General features: G+C 36.8%; 1 protein-coding gene across 17 annotated transcripts in view; it reads right to left on the bottom strand.

The window, feature by feature from the left end:
- PEAK1 (pseudopodium enriched atypical kinase 1) overlaps nt 1-19868 on the bottom strand; it is a 361282-nt gene that overhangs the window by 301725 nt on the left and 39689 nt on the right. For 11 of the 17 annotated variants that reach the window (XM_073877414.1, XM_073877408.1, XM_073877409.1 and 8 more), the window contains one exon: nt 11328-11391. The exons of 4 other annotated variants lie outside the window; for them this stretch is intronic. The gene's annotated coding sequence lies outside the window, so the exon portion shown is untranslated. Of the gene's footprint in view, nt 1-8133; nt 8232-11327; nt 11392-17892; nt 18052-19868 lie in introns of all 17 variants that reach the window. 2 more of the 17 variants (XM_073877413.1, XM_073877412.1) reach the window with 2 other exon arrangements.

The following is a 19868-nucleotide window of genomic DNA, read 5'->3' as shown; positions in this document are numbered from 1 at the left end:
GCAGAATATAAAATTTACATGAAAGATGCAATATAATACTTAAAAATTCATGGGTCGTTTTGAGCAAGAATAACTGTCTGGAATTAGAATTTAAAGTAACATTACTAAGCAGAAGGAGACCCACTTTAAGTCAGAGACTCTCTTAGAAGTAAGTCACCCCACCTAAAGGACCTTTTGGGTCCACCTATCCAAAAAGGCAACCAGGGCTGGGTGAACATTCAGTGAAACACCACTGGATGATCAAAAAGATTCTGTGGGACTCTTTGCTACAGCCAGCCTCCCTCTACACAGCCTCTGTGGAAGGCTTCAGACCCAGCATGGAAGAAGTCTTGCAGATGACTGAGGAATCTTGAACAAACTCATTTTTTTGTCAGATTAAAGTCATCTGTAACTATGTAAAGGAAGTCTAAGAAAGCTAAGAAAAAATTTCTGCTGGCTCCAATTCCTGCCAGGATGCTGAATTAGCAACACTACTGACCACATCTCAGGAGATCAGCCCTTGGGGAAGGTACACAGAAAAACTGGAAAGAATGATGAGAAACACCTGGGGGGACAAGGACCCCTTTCCAACTGGTATGTGTGGAATGGTGGCTTTGGCCTGCGGCACGAGGCAGCTCACCAAGGCTGTGGGATAACAAAACAGAAAAAGAACTACTGAGTTCTGGTTTTTGCTTTTCTTGTGCGCCAGCACCTACGTGCACACAACCTGGCCCCATATATGCATTACTCAGACCTCAAATCCTCAGGAAAATAACGTTCCCTGGCTGTTTCTTTCCATCACCTTCTCCTGTAACACAAGCCCTTGGGCTGAGCACCAGTAATCACAGCAGTGCCTTGTCCTAAAGGCAAGTTCTTCCTCAAGAGAAACAGGTAAAGAAGTGACCTAAAGTTACATGGTATGGGGTGAGGAGTGACTGACTCAAGCTCTGCAGTGCCTGGGGCTCTCCAACTCCTGCCCCTGATATCACTGGGACTAATATTAAACCTAATCCTCCCCACATAAGCAGTATCTGACAAAGGAAAATATCAAGTACTAAAGCTGCCATAACAAAATGCCATAAACCAGGTGGCTTACACAACAGAAATATTTTCTCACAGTTCTAGAGGCTAGAAGTCTGAGATGAGGGTGCCAACACAGTCAGGTTCTGGTAAGAGCTCTCTTTCTGGCTTGCAGGTGGCCACCTTCTGGCTGTGTCCTCACAGAGAGAGGAGAGAAAAAGAGCAAATTCTCTAACATCTCTTTTTATCAAGGCACTGTTTCCATCAGACCAGGGCCCCACCTTCACAACTTCATCTAAACCTAAGTACTTCCCAAAGGCCCTATCCCAAATACCAACACACTGGGGCTTCAACATAGAAAGTCTGGGGAGGGGCACCTGAGTGGCTCAGTCGGTTAAGCGTCTGCCTTCGGCTCAGGTCATGATCCCGGGGTCCTGGGATGGAGCCCCGCATCAGGCTCCCTGCTCTGCAGGAAGCCTCCTTCTCCCTCTCCCACTCCCCCTGCTTGTGTCCCATCTCTCGCTGTGTCTCTCTCTGTCAAATAAATAAATAAAATCTTAAAAAAAAAAAAAGTCTGGGGAGACACAAACATTCAGTACATCACATCTATGTTTAAAAAAAAAAAAAAGGTGAAGTTTGATCCTAACATCATACCATATGAAAATCCATCACACCAGATGGATCAAGGCCTTAAATGTCAAAAACTTTGAAAAACTTAGTAGAAAAGATGAGTATCTTTTAACCTCAGGATAAGGAAAGATTTCTTAAACAAGACAAGGAAGTCTGTACTAAAATTAAGAACTGTTCAAAAAATACCTTAAAGGAAGTGAAAATACAAATTATAAAATAGGAGAAAGTATTCACGATACACCCAACTTATTATGCATTATTATCAAGAACATATAAAGCAGTAACACACACAACCAAAACATGGTCAGAAAAATGGACAAGAGAGATTGAAGAGGCATTTGACATTAGAACATATGCATATAACCAATAAATGTATGAACAATGTTCAACACTACTGGAGATCATAGAAATTCAAAGCAAAACTCTTTGTCAGTAAAAACAATAAAAAGCTTTGAAAACAGACCAAAAAAGAAAAGACTACCTACATTTCTCTCTAGCTCAGACATTCATTACCTCTACCTTTTATTGCCTTTGGGCAGTTTTTAAATTTAAAAACTGTAGAAAACATAATAATGTGAACTATTCTTGAGCATAAAAGAGCTAATTAGTTGTGTCCAGTGGATTACAAGTGATAAATGCCCAATGGATAGATCAGTTTTTGCATCCATTTGAAAAATTCATTTCAGCATTCCTTTACTGCATACAAATGAGTGACTCTTCAAATTTGCCTCTGAACTGACTTTAACATCTTACCAGTTTCCTCATTAACTAGTGAGTTAAACATTTGACAAGTGTTCATTTTATAACTGTATGAGTCATGATTATAACCCCTTTTTAAAAATCCTTTAAAAAAATCGTTTTAACACCACAATCAGAATCCAGTATCATCCATTTATGATTAAAAGAAAAAAAAAAAAAACCTTTCAGCAAATGAAGAATAGAAAGGGCTCTTCAACCTGAGGCTAACAACTTCATGGTAAAAGTCTGAAAACTTTCTTCCTAAATTCAGGAACAAACCAAGGACACCTGCTCTCACAACTTCTATTCAATACTGTACTAGAGGTTCTAGTCAGTAAAAGGAGGCAAGGAAAAGAAATACAGGTTGATAGGAAGAAGTAAAACTATCTTTACTTACATACACATCATAATTACATAACAAAGCCTAGAGAATCAAAATAAACAAAACAAAACAAACAAAAAAACCCCACAAAGTTACTAGAACTAACAAAGGCCAATATACAAAATTCAATTATATTTTTACATACTAGCAATGAACAGTGGAAATGAAATACTTTTAAAATGTCATAATAGTCATAATAGTATTAAAAAATCAAAGTGCAAAATCTGTACACTGAAAAAGAAAATAAAATTATGGCTCTTGAGAAATTACAGATGATCTAAATAAATGGAGAAAGATATCACGTTTACAATATTAACATGTCTATTCTCTCCAAATTGATCTGTGGAATGAACACAGTGTCAAGTAAAATCTACGGATGTTTTTGTAAAAAATGAAAAGCTAGCCCTAAAATCCCTATGGAGAAGTGGATTCTAAACTGTGTATGAATATACGAAGGACCTAGAAGAGTCAAAACAAATCTTCAGAAGAACAAAATTGGAGAACTTCCACCATTTCACTTCAAAACTTACTATTAAACTACTGTAATCGATATAGCATTATATCAGCAAAGAGAAAAATGTCAATAAAACAGACGACAGAGGTCAGAAATAGACATACACATAATAGTCAACTGATTTCTGACAAAGTCATCAAAGTAATTAATGAGAACAAGAAAGTCTTTTCAACAGTGGTGCTGGGAAAACTGGGTACCCACCATGCTGGACCCTTACCTAACATGTACAAAACTTAATTCAAAATGGATCAAATATCTAAATGTAAAACCTAAAACAATAAAGCTCTTAGAAGAAAACATAGGACAGAAGCTTTATAACATTGGATTTGGCAGTGATTTCTTGGATATAATATACCAAAAGCACAGGTAACAAAAGCAAAGACAAACTGGACCCCACAAAAATTTTTAAACCTTGCACATCAAAAGACACTATCCACAGAGTAAAAAAGAAGGCCACAACATAGGAGAAAATAGTTGCAAATCATATATCTGATAAGGGATTATTAATATCCAGAAAATAGAATTCCTAAAACTCAACAATAACAAAACCAACCAATTCAAAAATGGGCAAAGGACTTGAATAGATATTTCTCCAAGAAGATATATGAATGGCCAGTAAGCACATGAAAAGATGCTCAATATCACTGATCACTAGGGAAATGCAAATCAAAACTACAACGAGATACCACCTCATATCCAGTCGGAGGGCTAGTATTAAAACACACACACACACAAACCAGAAAAACAACAAGTGCTGATGAGGATGTGGAGAAACTGGACCTGTGCACTGTTGGGGGAATGTTACATGGTACCACTGCTGTCGCGCCTGGGTGGCTCAGTCGTTAGGCGTCTGCCTTCGGCTCGGGTCATGATCTCAGGGTCCTGGGATCGAGCCCCACATCGGGCTCCCTGCTCCGCAGGAAGCCTGCTTCTCCCTCTCCCACTGCCCCTGCTTGTGTTCCTTCTCTAGCTGTGTCTCTCTCTGTCAAATAAATAAAATTTAAAAAAAAAAACAGCATGGTAGTTCCTCAAAAATTAAAAATAGAATTACTATATGATCCAGCAATTTCACTTCTGGGTATATACCCAAAAGAATTGAAAGCAGGGTCTCAAAGAGATATTTGTACCCCTTGTTCACAGAAGCATTTTTCAATAGCTAAAACATGGTAGCAACCAAGTATCCATTGACAGATGAATGCATAAGCAAAATGTGGCATATATGTACAATGGAATATCGTTCAACCTCAAAAAGGAAGAATACTGTGCCATTTGCTACAACATGGATGAACCTTGAGGACATGACGCTAAATGAAAAAGCCAGGTACAAAAGACAAATACTGTATGATTCTACTCACATGAGGTACTGAGAGAAGTGAAAATCATAAAGACAGAAAGTAGTTCTGGCAGTTGCCAGGGACTGGGGGTAGAGGAAAATGGGGATTTATTGTTTATTGCATATAGATATTTTATAAGATGAAAAAAGAGTTATGGGGATGGATGATGGTGACCAATGCACAACATTCTTAAAGTGCTTAATACCACTGAACTGTATACTTAAAAATGGTTAAAATAATAAATTTGTGTTATTTTTTACAACTTCTTAAAAAATTAAAAAAGAGAATGGTAAGAAAGAAGTTGGTGAGATGAGAACAGATTAATTTTTTTTTAAGATTTTATTTAATTGACAGAGAGAGAGCGAGAGAGGGAACATAAGCAGGAGAAGTGGGAGAGGGAGAAGCAGGCTTCCCGCTGATCAGGGAGCCCGATGCGGGGCTCGATCCCAGGACCCTGGGATCATGACCTGAGCCCAAGGCAGACGCTTAACAGCTGAGCCACCCAGACGCCCCCAGATGAATTTCTTCAAAAAAAAAATAAAGTGACAGAAATCAGGAAAGTGGTTTGCTCTAGTGAGAGGACAGAATGTCAAGGAAGGAGCCTTAAGGAACTTACAGAGTAATAAAAATGTTTTACATGTTATACGGGTGTGGATTACATAGGTAAATGCATTTGTCAAAACTCATTAAACTGTAGAAGATCTATGCATTTTATCATAAAATTGAAAATTATACCTCAATTTTTAGTTTTTTAAGATCACAATATTATTTTATTTTAGATCATTTAGCAAAATTTAAAAGTCTGAAAACTCTATTAAAGAGACTGTAAAACAGGATCTCTTATACAATGGTGACAGTAATTTATTTCCAATCACTCTGGAAATAAATTTTGTATTAACTCTTTAAATTTACGATTTACTACCCTATGACCCAGCAATTCCATTCATAGGTATATGTACAGGAGAATCTCTCCCACATGTACAGAGTAATATACGGGAATGTTTCTCACATCAGTGTATAAAACAGCAAACGCCTAAAAACAAGATACTTATCACTCAATCCCAGAAATAAATTGACCATGATAAGTAAGGGTATCACTTTTGAATATTTAAGATATCTTTTTTTTTAAAGATTTTATTTATTTATTTGACAGAGAGAGACACAGCAAGAGAGGGAACACAGCAGGGCAAGTGGGAAAGGGAGAAGCAGGCTTCCCGCTGAGCAGGGAGCCCGATGTGGGGCTTGATCCCAGGACCCTGGGATCATGACCTGAGCCGAAGGCAGACACTTAACAACTGAGCCACCCCAGGTGCCCCTGAATATTTAAGATATCTTTATATTTTAAAGACAACTCAGTTTGGGTAGATACGTATTATCAGCTTGTTCAATGTGTGTTTATGTACAGAATAAATCCAAAATTAAGGCACAGAATTAAGGTATTATAATGATTTTCTACTTTTTAAAGGTAGAATTTATTCATTCAACATGACTTTTATGGGAGTAAACACTATAATCCATTGAAATGCAGGTTACATAATTGATACAATATTCATATACAAAATATCCTGCAGCTGTAAACATGAATGAAGTAGATCTAAGTATATGGAAAGATCTCCAAGATACAGAAGTACACTGAAAAGGCAAGAAATAGGGGCGCAACCCAAAGCCAACAACTTTGTTGTCTACTCCGGGGAAATGAGGGAACTCCCTATATTTTCTAATTCACGACCACATATTTACCTCTGACTACATCCATGGGTACTTCCTTCCCTCAGAAGAAAGAGGCCACTCCAGGAAAATCTTGTGTTCTTAGGCAATCTCCTGTCTCTAAACAAAAGCCTATTCCCTCTATTAGTCCTCTCTCTACTTAAGCTTGCTCTTAACTTGTCCTTTCTCCTACCACCTCTGTATATATGCATGTTCAAGCCCCTCCCCTTTTTAAAAAAATACCTTACATTCCCTTCTATGTAGGACCCTAAACTCATTCTTCCCTTTCTCAGTTAAACTTTCACAACAGTGGGGACAGTCTCTACTTGAGGCAGTCTCTTCATCTCTCATTCACTGCTCAACCTACCACAATCTTGCTTCAGTCCCCACTGCTACTAAAAAAAAAAAATACTCTTGCTGAAATCACTAAAAGATGAAACCTACAGGCATTTTGTGACCCTTATTTTACTTCATCTCTCTGCAGTACCTGACACTGCTGACTGCTTCCACCCTTCTGAAACTCTAATCCCTTGGCTCCTATGACTTATCTCTTTCCTGTCTCTCTACTATGTACTGGAAATTCAAAAATAAATATGACAAAGTCCCCGACTTCAAGCACAGATTCTAAAATGAGAGAAATACATGCAAACAATCACAACACAGGGAAAAAATACTATGATAGTGACAGGTACAAAGTACTATGGTAGGTTTGTAATGGGGAAAGAGAGGGAGCATGCATTTTAAGGAGGAGGAAACCAACATGGACAAAGGCACATGTATAAATTAACATAGTTTGTACAGGGAATTTAATGGATAATGGTTGAGCACACAAGTTTTGAAAACAGTAATCTGATTCTACCACTTACCAGCTGAATGAAGATAAAATAACAGTCTCTATCTCACAGGACTATAATGAAAATTAGACACTATATATAAAGCACTGAGCATAGGGCCTGGCATACATAGAAGTCTCAATAAATGTTAACTCCTTCATGGCAAAAACAGTCAACAAACTAGGAATAAAAGGAAACTATCTCAACCTGACAAAGGACAGTTATAAAAAAACCCTCAGGTAATGCTGAAAGACTGAGAGCTTTCCCCCTAAGATCAGGAACAAGACAAGGATGTCTATTCGCATTACTTCTATTTAACATTGTAATGAAGATTTTAGCTAGGATGCTTAGGTAAGAAAAAGACATAAAAGGCATCCAGATTGGAAAGGAAGGAATAAAACTATCACTATTTATAGATGACATAATTTTATATATAAAAAATTCTCACTAATATAATAACAACTTAGAACTAGTAATTGAACTAATAGTTCTGTGAGTTTGCATGATACAAAAATCAATTATATTTCCATACACTAGCAATGAACAATCCAAAAATTAAAAGAAAACAATTTCATTTACAATAGTATCCAAAAAATAAAGGGCTTAAGAACAAATTTAGCAGAAGTAGGAGACATACACTAAAAACTATAAAACATCATTGAAAGAAATTAAAGAACATATAAATAAATGGAAAGACCTCCATGTTCACAGATTGGAGAACATACTATTATAAAATCTCCAACCTGATTTACAGATTCATAATACAAATTCAACATAATTCCCATCAAAATTCCAGCTGGATTTTCTTGCTAGAAACTGACAAACTGATCCTAAAATTCATATGGAAATGCAAGGGATCTGGGAAGAGCCAAAACAATCTTGAATAGGAAGCACAAAGTTGGAGAAGTCACATTTTATGATTTCAAAACTTCCTGGCATAAGGAGAGATGTATAAATTATTGGAATAGAATTGAAAGTCCACAAACAAAACCTTACATTTACGGTCAACTGATATTCTTCGAGGGTGCCAAGATAATTCAATGGTCTGTGACAACTGGATATCTGAATGCAAAAGCATGAAGCTGAACCTCTACCTAAAACAATACACAAAAATTAACTCAAAAAGGGGGCACCTGGGTGACCCAGTTGGTTAAGCATCTGACTCGATTTCAGCTCAGGTCATGGTATCAGGTCAGGAGACTGAGCCCTATATCAGGCTTCACACTGGGCATGGAGTCTGCTTGGGATTCTCTCTCTCCCCCTCTCCCTCCAACCCCCCCAAAAAAGTTAACTCAAGATGAATCACAGACCTAAATTTAAGAGCTCATATTTAGAAGAAAATATGAGTAAATCTTCATGAACTTGAACCAGGCAATGGTTTCTTAGATATAACACCCAACGCACAAACAACAAAAGAAAAATAGATAAAATTAAAAACAATTTGTGCTTCAAAAGACAATATCAGGAAAGTAAAAAGACAACTCACAGATTGGGAGAAAATATTTGTAAATCATGTATTTAAGTGACTTGTATCCAGGATATCTAAAAAACTCTTACAATAAAAGGGTAAGTAACATAATTTTTAAATGGGCAAAGGATTCAAATAGACATTTCTCCAAAAAAGATATATAAATGGCCAATAAGCACATGAAAAGATATTCAACATCATTACTCATTAGGGAAATAGATATCAAAACCACAGTGAGGTTCTTCCCAACTTCCCATTCACTAGAATGGCTATAACTTAAAAAAAAAAAAAAAGATAGTAACAAATGTAGGTGAGGATATGGAAAACCTGGAATCCCCACACATTGCTGGTAGAAATGTAAAATAATACGGTCTCTTTGGAAAACCATTTGGCAGTTCCACAAATTGTTAAACATGGAGTTACCAAATGACCCAGCAAATTACACTTTTAGGTATACACCTAAAAGACATGAAACCATATGCACACAAAAACTTACACACACAAGTTCATAGCAAAAAGCTTAGAATAGCCAAAATGTGTGTGAGGGGAGGGGAGGAAGGAATGCAGAAACAACCCAAATGTCCACCAATTGATGAATGGATAAGCAAAATATGGGTGTGTATGCGTGTGTGTGTGTGTGTGTGTGTGTGTGTGTGTGTGTGTATTGAGGAGTCTGGCTCCTCACAAAAAACTTAAAATCTCTAATTTTCCAGCCTGACTGTAAGCAATTACAAAGACTTTACCTGGCAGGCCTCACATGGGAAAGCTGTCCTACCCACCTCAGACTGGGCACACAGCCAGTGCACTGCAGTCTCTGAAGACAGCTGTAGTCAGGAACTCAGGCCCCCTGGTTGAGCATGTTCTTAAGCATGGCTACATTCCTAGACCAGGCCCTAGACCTCATTCAGAAGTCTGTCTACCTGTGGCCTTGAGCTGAGGCCTTTCGTCATGCACCTCTGCTGAGGCCCTCTCATCAGGGAGGAAACACTGAAGACACTTTTTCTCTACTCTGACTCCGTGCTTTTCGATCCCAAGCCCTTCCACCTCACTCTTGAACCAGCCCTGGGTCCATAAAACTGCAGTGAAATGATCCACCTCCCACCTCTGTACTGATCCACCTGAGTGGGACAACTGCACTTTTTGAGGTTTAACCTCTTGCTTATACTACCTTAGTAAGTGAATAAAGGCTCAACTATTACTTTTATGCTGGATCACTGTTTTTAATTAGCTACACTGACACCTGGAAGTTCAGGTCTCTCTATCGCCAGGTCACCTGACCTGACACTCAAAATGGAATGTTATTCAGTCATGAAAAGGAATGAAGTACTGATCATGCAAAAACATGGACAAACCTTGAAAACTTTATGCTAAGTAGAAAAAAATGAGTCACAAAAGACTGCATATTGTACAATTTCATTTATATGAAATATCCAGAATAGGCAGATCTATAGAGACAGAAAGTAGATTAGTACCTGACAGGAACTGAGTGGAGGGAGGAATGAGTGGTAACTGCTAACACATGCCAATATCTCTTTGGAGTGATGAAACTATTCTATTTTTTTTTTAATTTTTTTTTTTTAAGTAAGCTCCACACCCAGCACAGATCCCAACACGGGGCCTGAACCCAACAACCTGAGATCAAGACCCAAGCGGAGATCAAGAGCTGGATGCCCAACTGACTGAGCCACCCAGGCACCCCTGCAGTGATGAAAATATTCTAAAATTAGATTGTGGTGACAGCTGTACAACTCCATAACTACAACTAAAAAAACCATTGAATTGTACACTTTAAATAAATGGGTAAATTTTAAGGTATGTAAAGTATTTCTCAATAAAGTTGTTTTTTAAAAAATGTTAGTTCATAACATTCCTAGAGCACTAGTGAGATGGAAAACTGGGTAAAGAGATTCTACTGCTCTGTAAAGGAGTTTGTAAAATATCCTTTAAGCAATGTAAAGGTACTGAAGGATTTTGAGTTTCGGACGGACATGACAACATTCATCTTTTAGAAAAGCAATCTCATGACTGTGACAAGAATGGCTTAGTGAGTAGCTGGATTCGAGGTGGAAAGAGCAGATGACAGACTGGTTGCTTAAAAAATTAAAAGATGAAGAGAACTGGAGCCCAGACACGTGAGAAAAGAGAAAGGGCTATGAGTCTATCTTTAGAGTAAAATGCTATTATGGAAACTTTCTTTCTATAAAAACCAACTACAAACATACTAAAGGATATGTTCTTATTTTATAAGCCCCCCAAACAGAGGTAACTACAGAAAATAATCAAGTCCAAGAGAACAGAGTGAAGAAAACTCCTAATAACTGACTTACTAAAATAGTTACCAGTTGTTGAAATCGATGACTTAACAAATTAAGGATCTGTCTTCAGGAATATCAGATTAGAATGTCAGTATCATTCTCAAATGTGTGTCAGAATAGCAGTGTGAACTCTATCTTTGAGTATAAAAGAAAAATTCCTTTGGAATTACAATGGAAAAATTCACTCAAAACTACTATAATCACTAGAACCCGTTTCATTTCCTTCAATCAAATGTCCTACAAACTAAAAGTAAGCATGCTACATATGCAGCTTTATAATAAATAATATTTACCTATTAAAGTCTCAGAGGAAAAGACAGTTGGCACTGCCTTAAATTTTTCAAAAATAATTCTTTCTTATTATAAAATATATTTTATAAGGCAAAAGAATTCAAAAAATATCTCACCTCAGGTTTTTAGATGAATCCACAAAGAAATGTTTACAGCATAAGTTCCAGTTCAGGCAGATATCTGAATTAAAAAAAAAAAAAAAGAAGAAGAAGAAGAAGAAGAAAAAGAAGAAGACATGGTCAATATAACTAAATCTGAGTAGGGAACTTAATTTTTTCAGTAGAACCCTAACTTGATCATTTACTCACTAAACTTTTGTGTTCAAGTTGTGTTTTACAGATCTGTAGAATGTCAAGAATCTTAATTCTGCCAGACTCTCTATTGCCTTTTTTTTTTTAAGATTTTATTTATTTGTCAGAGAGAGAGAGAGCACAAGCATGGGAAGCAGCAGGCAGAGGGAGAAGCAGGCTCCCCGCCAAGCAAGGAGCCTGATGTGGGACTAGATCCCAGGACCCAAGGACCCAAGGATCATGACCTGAGCAGAAGGCAGATGCTTAACCAACTGAGCCACCCAGGTGTCCCTCTATTGCCTTTAATTAAACTTAACAAAACATATACTGTACTAATGGGGGTGGGAGAATGAGGGGAAGATCAATCCAAGAAAGATACTTTTCTTTCACCAGTTCAAGTCTTCAAAAGAAAGGCATTTTCTAAAAGTCTGTACTCCCTATAATAATCCCACCATCATGACTGCCCATCCTCACCAAAAACAAACAAACAAACAAACAAACACAAAACCAGAATTCAAAAATCTGGAAATATAAAAGTAAAACAACAGTATATGTTTATAAAGCTTAAGTAAAAGGAAAGGTTAAATAAAACTGGCTAAAAAACTATGAAAATGTTTATCTACATTGGCAAAGAAAATCTAATTAAATTAAGATATCATCTTCTATCAGTGAAATTAGAGTTGTTTTTTAAGTAAGATGCTAGTCATTAGTGCTGTCCCAGTTCTCCTTCCCAGACTCACAGGATTGCACTTCACTGCCCTTGTTTCAACTTAGGTGTGGCTACATGACTTGCTTTAGTCACTAAGAAGTACGTAAACGTGATATGAAACATCAGCAGGAATAAGCTTTAGGAACCAGTACACAACTGGAAGACCTACCCACTACAGTAATTATGGAAACAAGTAACCAAAGCAGCTTTGATCAGGCTGATACACTAAATAACTCCAAAGAGAGACTACCACCTGCTGATATGTGTTTGACATTAACATGAGCTTTGTTGTAAAAAATAAAATTTGTTGCATTAAACCATGAGATTTGGGGGAGTCTTTGTTACTACAGCATATTCTAAATTATACTGACAGCTACAAATGACAATGCAATATAACAAATATTACAATAATAGAATAATGCAATATAATGGGCATCTTTGCACACTGCTCATGGTAGTATAAATTGGTAAACTCTTTGGAAAGCAATACACAAGAGCCGTAAAAAGTTCAAACCCTCTGACCTAGTAACTACTCTTCCAGAAATCTGTCCTAAATAAAAAATCCAAAGACCTAGATCATAGCCCATTTATGACGGCAAAGAAATGGAAATAACAAACTAAATGTCCAAATGATTAGTTAATAAATCAGAATAAGAAATAATTAAAATTAAATATCAAAAATGCTTAAGGACTTATAGGGGAAACTGTGTGAGGGGCATATATGGGAACTCTATGTACTGTCTGCTCAATTTTTCTGTATACGTATAATCTATAGTGACAGAAGGCAGATCAGTTGTTACAGGAGCTGAAGGTCATGTGAAAGAATTGACTGCAAAGAGACTTAAAGAAACTTTATGTTTAATAGTATTTTATTGAGAACCAGAGCTTGATCCTAGAATGAGTCTGAGGTTTTATTAATTTATTCTTTCAGTATTTATTGCATGCCTCCATGTACAAACAGCATCCTACACAGCAGAGGTATGCTTTTGCACTGGTTCTGTTTCCCCATGGTTCAGCTAGATCTGCTTTCAAGGGGCACTGTAGCCAGTAAAAAGCACCGACAATCTACAAACCACACCATTTTTTAATAATCTTTACATTGGCAAATAACAGGTAGGTCACGATTACTTTTAAGAACTATTTACATTAGTGATTATTTGTTGACCCAATCTTTCTGAAAATAAGCTTAAAATTTCTACTACTGAACATGTATCATCTACAACATAAACATGTATCTGGTGTTTTGAATTCATGTATTCTGAATTATATGAAGGTGTTTATAAGATTATATGCATCATTAAAAATTTTATGAATTTTGAGGATTTACTTAAAGGATTAAAGGTTTTTCACAACTATAAAAATGGCTAAAGTGTCTAAAACTTCAACTAAGAAATTGTAGAAAAATATAAGTGAAACACAAAGAAATATATGTGACAATGAAGACAAAGCATTAAGCAAAGAGAAGAACAAAAAGTATTAGGTCAGTCAAATAAAAACAACCAAGGCATATAACTAACAAGTTTTATTCAACAAGAAAGGATATAACACAGGAAATACTTGTTTTAGCAATAAGCATGGCAATTCAAGACAGTGGGGACTGGAGTTAAAAAATCAAAAACTAGGGGCCGCTGGGTGGCTCAGTCAGTTAAGCATCTGATTCTTGACTTTGGCTCAGGTCATGATCTCAGGGTCGTGAGATCAAGCTCCACATCAGGTTCCACGCTGCACATGGAGCCTGCTTAAGATTCTCTCTCTTTTTCTCCCTCTACCTCCCTAAAAAATAAAATCAAATCAAAAAATGCGCTAACTTCTCATGATAAGAAGATCTGAGATAAACACTTGCAAGAACATTAGGGGAGTCTAATCCAGAAATGATTTTCAAGCAAGGGGCACAGAGATTAAATCACTATGTTTAGTTACAACTGTTAAATATGTTGCTTTCTCAGGTCTGATGTTTGAACTTATATGTTGTATCCAAAACGCATTAAACTGTTCATAGTTTAAAATAAGATACAAATAAATTACATTATTTATACTAATAACCATTAAGAGTACTAGAACAATGTGTGTTTATCAGAGAATAGCTAGTAAATATGAGTAAAACAGCCTTAGACGTTAAGGATATAACACAGGAAATATATGTGTGTTAATCAGAATACAGACGATAAAGATGAGTAAAATATTTAAGATATTATAGCGTTTTCAAGGCACTTAGAAATAAAGGACATAGGTTGTGCTGTGCCCCATGCGATGACAGATCTGGTGACTTCCTCTGTGCTGAAAAGTTTGCAATTTAAATAAATACTGCACGAATGGCTAAAATTAACAAGTCAGGGAACGACAGATGTTGGCGGGGATGTGGAGAAAGGGGAACCCTCCTACACTGTTGGTGGGAGTGCAAGCTGGTGCAACCCCTCTGGAAAACAGTATGGAGGTTCCTCAAACAGTTGAAATTAGAGCTACCGTTCGATCCAGCAATTGCACTACTGGGTATTTACCACAAAGATACAAATGTAGGGACCCGAAGGGGTACATGTACCCCAATGTTTATAGCAGCAATGTCCACAATAGCCAAACTGTGGAAAGAGCCAAGATGCCCATCGACAGATGAATGGATAAAGAAGATGTGGTATATATACACAATGGAATATTATGCAGCCATCAAAAGGAATGAGATCTTGCCATTTGCAACGACGTGGATGGAACTGGAGGGTGTTATGCTGAGTGAAATAAGTCAATCAGAGAAAGACATGTATCACATGACCTCACTGATATGAGGAATTCTTAATCTCAGGAAACAAACTGAGTGTTACTGGAGTGGTTGGGGGTGGGAGGGATGGGATGGCTGGGTGATAGACATTGGGGAGGGTATGTGCTACGGTGAGCGCTGTGAATTGTGCAAGACTGTTGAATCACAGATCTGTACTTCTGAAACAAATAACGCAACATATTTTAAGAAAAAAGGAAAAGAAGAAGATAACAGGAGAGGAAGAAAAGGGGAGTATGTCAGAGGGGGAGACGAACCATGAGAGATGATGGACTCTGAAAAACAAACTGAGGGTTCTAGAGGGTAGGGGGGTGGGGGGATGGGTTAGCCTGGTGATGGGTATTGAGGAGGGCACGTTTTGCATGGTGCACTGGGTGTTATGAACAAACAATGAATCATGGAACACTGCATCAAAAACTAATGATGTAATATATGGTGATTAACATAACAATAAAAAATTAAAAAAATAAATAAATAAATAAATAAATAAATACTGCACGGTGAAAAAAAAAGAAATAAAGGACATAATCTGAACCACAAGATTATTTAGACTGTAAGAAAAAGAATGGAGACTTCTTAATATATACTACCTTCCTGACCCTTAGAAAATATAACGTAAAAGAAGTCCATAAAAATAGATGGAAAACACTATCACCAAGTTGGTCTTGATTTCTAAATTCTAGAAACCTTAAGTAATAACTGCCCCCAATCAACTAAATTAAGGGTCAACCTACAGCCTGGAGACCAAATCCAGCCCAAGCCTGTTTCTGTCTGGCCTTTGAGCTAAGAATGGCTTTTATTTTTAAAAAGTTGTGAAAAAACAAAAAATAAAATGCAACAGAGACGGTAGTCACAAAACTTAAAATATTTACTAACTCACCCTTTACAGAAAAAGTTTGCTGCCCTCTGAACTAACAATTCATAAATGGGTGAAACCGGTCTTAGTGGTGGTTCTAACCCAGAGACTTAAAGTGTACCATGGTGTCACAGTATATTAGAACTGGAAGGCGGCTAAGACCATCTTTCCTCCCCATCATGTTACAAAGAAGGTAACTTAAAGCCCAGAAATGACAATCTTCCAGGTCTACTGTCTCCTGAATTCAATGTACTTTACATCCTATCACAACACTGGCCCTTTATTGGGGTAATTTGAGAATAAAAGAAAGGTTCAGTAAGAGTAAGTGCACTCCCCTTCAGCTCTCCACTGAGCCCCTCCTACCTGAGAATAATCAATTGACCAAAGTGAGGCACAGATAATCTTCATATTTGACTAGCTCAGCATCAAGGGTCATTTCCTACTTTCTCAGCTTCATCTCCTTTTCACTCTATTCATGTAAGCAAAATAAGCAAATGAATCTACATAACATTCCTGAAAAAGTATCTTGTTATTTTGGTCCTGAAGACCTAGGTTTATGCAGTTTCTCTCCTTTGGGCAACTTCTCCCTTCTCTACTAATGCAAATTCCTACCATTCTTTATGCCCAATTCAACAAACATGACACCTTCAGAAAGACAATCCAATAGGAAACACAGTTCAGATACACACACAAAAATGTAAAAGATAAATATCCCCAAAGTTGTAACTGGAAATTTCTGGTAAAATGTAACCTCTGAGGGAAATGTTCAGCTTAAGCCTTTGGGAAAACCTCTGAATAAGATGTTAATAGACATAAAAAAAGTTTTTGAGATTGGTTGCACAACATTGTGATTACACATAACCCCAATGAACTGTGCACTTTAAAATGTCTAAGATGGTAAATTCTATGTTACATATATTTTACCACAATTAAAAAAAAAATTAGACCACAGAGCAAGATCATAATGGTACAGGGAGCAAGCACTTGCTTATATTATAAGAAATTGAATGTAAATTTAAATTGTAAAAGCTAAATACCTATCCTACAGCAATGGTTTTACATTTACAAGTACCTTAAAACTAGGCAATGTGGGGAATTGTGAATATAATAAGAGAGTTGCCTAGGAGATCAAATCCTATAAAATAAAAACAGCCTACATCTAGAAACCCCTAACTTCTGGCAGCTAGATAGATGAATGTCCACAAGATTCCAAACTCAAAAAAAAAAAAAAAGTCACTAAAGGACAGAGAGAGGAAAAGGTGATATTCCAGGAAGTGGAATTAATAAAGGTACAAAAGGGACAATGAGTGATGGAAAGGATTCTCATCATCTTTTTGTTTCCCTAGATTTGCCTCTAGCCAATTAACAGCAAAGAATGTCCTTTGATGCTAAGGTAGCGGGGCCACCCATGATAGGGAATAGGTTACCAAAATCTACAGATGGAAATATGCTGGTTAAGGTAATCAGTACTCAAAGTAGACAGTCCATGCCTTGCTTAAGTTTTCAGATAACTTTTGTGAACAACAGCAAAACTCTGCAAAACCAAATATAAATTCTGTGCATTTAAGGCTGAATCTGAATTTTATTTTCATAAAATTAACCACACCAAAAGGGCTGGAAGTTACTACTTTTTGATTATTTTGTTTTCCTTTTTACTGAGTAATTTTATTCTATGAATAGCAACCTTTGCTATTCTGTTCACTCCATGCCTAGGGCCTAGTAGATGCTCTCTAAATGCCTGTTGAATTAATATTGGGATAAAATATACATTTCACTTAAAATACTCCTCCTTTCTAATTATACAGAGTAACAGAAAGTAGACAGAAAATAAATAACATTAATTGAAAATGTAAAAATGAAGCCATCCAAAAACTTAAACCACATTTCAAAACCATCTTTGAAGCAAACAGCTCACAAAAAAAGTCAAACCATTACTGCACCCTTTGTTGTAACACTACACACACACACACACACACACACACACACACACACACACACCCATCAAGAGAGTCATTTTTACCAAACATAGCTTGAAGGAGAAAATCACATAATTTGATACCCAGAAAAATGCAGTTTTCTTTCATCTTTGTATTCCACACAATTCCTGGCACACAGTGGATGCTTTCAAATCATTCACTGAGTTGAATAGTCACAGAGAAAATATTTTCTCTGCTGTCCATGTGACTTCATTATATTTCAAAGGTGTGAGTCATCAACTCTGGCAAGAAAAGCAGAACTTACACCACTATAAATACTTGACATATTTCAAGAGCTCTCAGAAATTAGAAGAGAGATCCATACGTGTATTCCCTAAATTACACAAGTATAAGAAGATACATCATTTCACTGTTGTCAATTTGCTATATTTAGATGGCTCTGAATTGAATTATTCAAGCATATACAAATACAACCTTGAAGGGGTCCCCATACTTGCTCCTGACAGTCTGGAAACAAAAGCTGCTATTGAGATAAAAGATGACAGGCAACAGGAATCTGACAGGCCAGTAATTTACTGCATTTTCTGCACATCTGAATTTGTAGGCCTCCATAGCCATTAAGCAAAATTAGTTTCATAATGCCAGCCAAAAAGCCTCATAGGCAACAGTTTTATGTCATTAAAAGAACTACCATCCTCAATCTGTTTGAATTTGTGTTTGCTCATTAGAAGCCTCTCAGTGAATCGAGAGAGAGGTTTTAATTGCACTCTTGCTCTATCCATGTTTAGTACAGCCCTGAACTATAACAAATTCCTATTCTCCCTTCTTACACCTAATGCTTAAAATACTTCAGATATAGTAGAAGACACTAAGCAGTCTAGCAGTTCTCTACCAAAAATGGAGCAATTTCAAAGTACAAATGTGATCTTAATATATATTTATTCAGCTTAAAAAGCCAGGGTCAGAGAAAAACATCATCATCTTCCTTCTCTCCTACTTGTTAATCTCTGAATCCACAATGCTATCTCAGGCTCCAATGTCTTTGCACATGATATTTTCCCCTCAGCTTGGTAGGAACCTCCTCCTCAAATCTGACTACGGTGAATTTCTGCTAACTGGTTTTCCCAAAAAAGGTTTGTGCAATCCTTTCCCTACGTACCTTCTACATACATCCATCAAGACTTCTCAAACTGGGTTAACTCTGACTCTTACAGTCAAAGAACTGAACACCTCTTGGCAGAGTTAATATTCAGCTGGTACACACTAGCACAGCCTTAATGGATGAAATACTAAAATACTTCTGAAATAATATCTAGTAAAAAGTCACTGCCCTGAACTCCATGGCCCAGTCTTACCACCACCACCAAAACTCAGCAACAAAAGCATCAAAGCCGGGTACAGTATAAAAGATGGAGGGGTCCTTCAAGACCCTGAATCCAGTGCTATGGCCATCTTGATTGGTCGGTGCCTGTGTTGTAGTGAACGTTAAATACTGAATAATCACCCCTGCCTCTTTATGCCCAAAGCCTAGAATACTACCTAACTTATAGCAGATCTATAATGTACTATTAATTCTTTGTCAAAATAATGAATACCATTATTCATTTGATATTCAATGATCTAAGGCCAGTGGGTATACCATCAAAACTATACAAAAACAATAATCAGACTGGCAAAAAAATCTAGGTCCTTAAGTACAAGGTAGGAAGAGTAAACAAGTCTGCCTATTGCATATTCCTATTTTCTTGCCTTTAGCCTCTGATAAAATAAATGCATAATTTGATAATGTGGGCCAAAATCTCCAATGTGATCACTTATACAGTGTAAGATTCAAGTATGTTTTATGCTATTAAATGAAGATTAAAACAAAGTTCCTATAAAACCAAAGAATTTAAGAATGCCACCAACAGTGATCACTGAACTACAGTCAGTGTCTTGGACAGGTATCACTAAGGAAAAACACAAATGATTAATTCAAACAGAGGAAAAGGTAAGAATGAAAAGAGTCAGTTAATTATGAATCATATGTCTAATTACAGGTTTTGCTAGGGGCTTCACATACTTCTAATTAGTTTTAGTTGATATATTAATTATAAAT

The sequence above is a fragment of the Callorhinus ursinus genome, unplaced genomic scaffold (genome assembly GCF_003265705.2).
Source record: "Callorhinus ursinus isolate GAN/ISIS: 27379988/994484 unplaced genomic scaffold, GSC_fseal_2.0 scaffold25, whole genome shotgun sequence".
Classification (NCBI taxonomy): Eukaryota; Metazoa; Chordata; class Mammalia; order Carnivora; family Otariidae; genus Callorhinus; species Callorhinus ursinus.
This window is presented reverse-complemented; position numbering and strand designations above follow the sequence as displayed.